Source organism: Pteropus vampyrus, unplaced genomic scaffold (assembly GCF_000151845.1).
Source record: "Pteropus vampyrus isolate Shadow unplaced genomic scaffold, Pvam_2.0 Scaffold258, whole genome shotgun sequence".
NCBI lineage: Eukaryota > Metazoa > Chordata > Mammalia > Chiroptera > Pteropodidae > Pteropus > Pteropus vampyrus.
This window is the reverse complement of record NW_011889039.1, coordinates 873,310-875,889: the sequence shown is the minus strand read 5'-3', so window position 1 is coordinate 875,889 and position 2,580 is coordinate 873,310. Positions and strand designations below refer to the sequence as shown.

At 59.9% G+C, this 2,580-nt stretch overlaps 1 pseudogene; it reads right to left on the bottom strand.

The window, feature by feature from the left end:
• Positions 1 to 1,811: 1,811 nt before the first annotated feature.
• LOC111729363 lies at positions 1,812 to 1,929 on the bottom strand (annotated as a pseudogene).
• Between the last annotated feature and the right edge of the window lie 651 nt (positions 1,930 to 2,580).

Here is a 2,580-nt window from a genome sequence, read left to right as displayed (position 1 = left end):
AGGTTCCTGAGACTGCCGAGGGTCTTTTATTTTCGGAGTTCTGAAGCTTTGTCGTCTCGGGACCTTGAAGACCCTGGGGAAACAGCTCCTCCATGAGTTAGCGCCTAACTCTCCGTAGCCATCTCTAGGAAGAAAAGCGAAGCCACCAGCCCCAGGAGCAAGCCTTTCAAATGCGAACCACCAACTCAGAGCCCAGAATCTCCACTGCTTCCTCTCTGCCTCTCATCCAGGCCACTGCCCTCTGCATTCCTCACCTGGGGCCAGGCGAGGAAGGCCGGCCCGATGCCCCTGTCCCGATGCCCCCATGCATCTCCTCCCACGGAGACCATGGGAAACGCTCTGTCCAGCCTTTCGTTTCGCTCCCTCGGGCCCCTGCCCGCCCTGCGGCCCTGTGGGGCGTGGCCAACTTCGCGTCTCTGAGTATCATAAAGCTCTTCCTGCAGGACGGTCATTTCCACACCTGTGTCTTGCCGTGCACGGTCAGAGTGATGCTGGGGGCCGTTGGACACCTTTGGCACACAGATGTTTTCTCTGGCTCAGTCAGGTGAAGTCCGCCTCCAGCGGGTCCTTCTGAGGCTCTTCCCAGAGTTTCTTTGGGGAGCGTTCAGTTTGCTTCTCCACTATGGCCTCTCCTGTGTCTGCAGGTCACACGGGAGCTGGTGTCCTGGGTGGCCTCTGGGGCTCTGGCCACGTGGTCCTGGCTGGCTCGTCCAGCCACATGCCAGCCGCCTGTGTCTCCGTGGCTGCCACCCTGATGCTGTGCCTGCTCCGTGGGCTGCTCACACCTGTCTGCTCCGCGTGGGGGAGCCCAGGGATGGCTGTGACCTTGCTGGGGTGACGCCGGAGCCAGGGATGGAAGGCCTGGCTGGGCTGACAGCTGTCCCTACTCCATATGCAGTGCTCAGAGATTTCTCTTGACCCCCGGTGCTGTCAGATCAGGTGACACCCGCAGGAGAAAACGGCAGACGAGAGGTCTCCTCCAGTCCACGCAGCTTGAGCGTCACTTTCTCATTAGACCTGAGAGCGCGACTTCCCCTGCAGTCGAGGTCGCCCTGCAGTGTGCAGAGCCGTCCTCTAGGTGGCAGCATAGCGCCGAGCGGCCGGAGGGACTAAGGCCACAGTCCACAGTCCTGGCCAAGAGGCCGCGTGGCCAGACGTCGGCAGGGCGGCCACTGGGCGGTGTCACCACAGGGCTGGGGACCCAGCGCTCCAGGGGAAAGGGAGAGCTCTTCGCAAGCCGGGTTCCGGTGAAGGACAGATGCGCGTGGGCAGACAGGGGACCCGAAGAGGCCGCCACCCCCATCCTGGAGGCCAGGGGCGCCCGCGTGGGCTCAGGGCACCCGGGTCGGAGCGCGGGCACGGCTGAGGGCGGAGGCCCGGCGATCAGCGGATCGGGGTTGGGGACATGCGTCGGCTCCGGGGCAGCCCGGGGGCATCAGCCGGCTCTGCCCCTCGCTGGGCGCCGGGATCAGCCATACCCGGGGCCTCGGGCCGCTGCAGGGCCGGCGGGAGGGAGGATGGGCGGAGCTCGGGTGCCTGGGGCTGACTCACTCCTCACTCACCCCGGAGCGCTTTGCTCCCCAAAAGGAACATCATTAGTTCTGATGAAAACGTCACCCTTGGTATTTAATGTGCGTATCTGACATCAATCCCATGTCATCGCTTTTGAGGTCATTACAAAGCACAGCTTTGATTATTTATTTATTCATCTGTTTATTTATTCATTCGTTTATTTATTTATTTATTTGGCGACCCTCCGTTGACCTCACAGATTGCGAAGACCTCGTCAGCTCACAATCTCTTGGTTTTTACACCTACTGCACCTGGTCTTCCCGGGCGGTCTCCCATCCAAGTACTCACCAGGCCCGACCCTGCTTAGCGTCGGAGATCAGCCGGATCGGGCGTGTTCAGGGTGGCGTGGCCGCAGACCACAGACTCACTTTTAAAGAGGAGAGAGAGAGCACAGATTCCGCTGCCCTGTGCCAGCTCCATGAGGCGTTGGGGCTTTTATTTCGTTAGCGATCTGACTCGGAGAATAACTGTTACTGCGGGCTGGACGCGGAATCAGTTGGGCAGTCGCCCGGCCTCAGGCCAGCTGTAGTTTTCCAGAACTCACAGCAACGGGCATCGCGTTTCACCCACGAGACGAGACAAAGGCTATAAAAGATTATTAAATAGAATTCAAACCAACTATGGAAACCCATTGCTTGACTGTACCCCGCCCGACTATCAATCCCAAAGTCTTATTGCTGACCTCTGCTCACCCTTCCCAGCTGCGTGTCCAGCTGTGAAACAGAGGACATCGTTGGGAGGCCGGGGAGTGGAAAGGAGGCTGAAGGGGGTGGGCGAGGACGGGAGTTGCCATGGAAACACGCCCACGTAGTGACAAGCCGGTCGGCAGACGTGGGGAGCGCGGGGTTTGCATCACGGGGCCGGGGACACACGTGACTCCGCACCGCCGAGGGTCGGTTTGTGCATTTGCTAAGGGTGTGTTCTGTGCCAGCCGCTGGAAAATTCTGCCCCTAATGGTACTAGGTTTCTCTCCTGTGATTTACTCAGAACGATGTTTTTCCTTTCCCG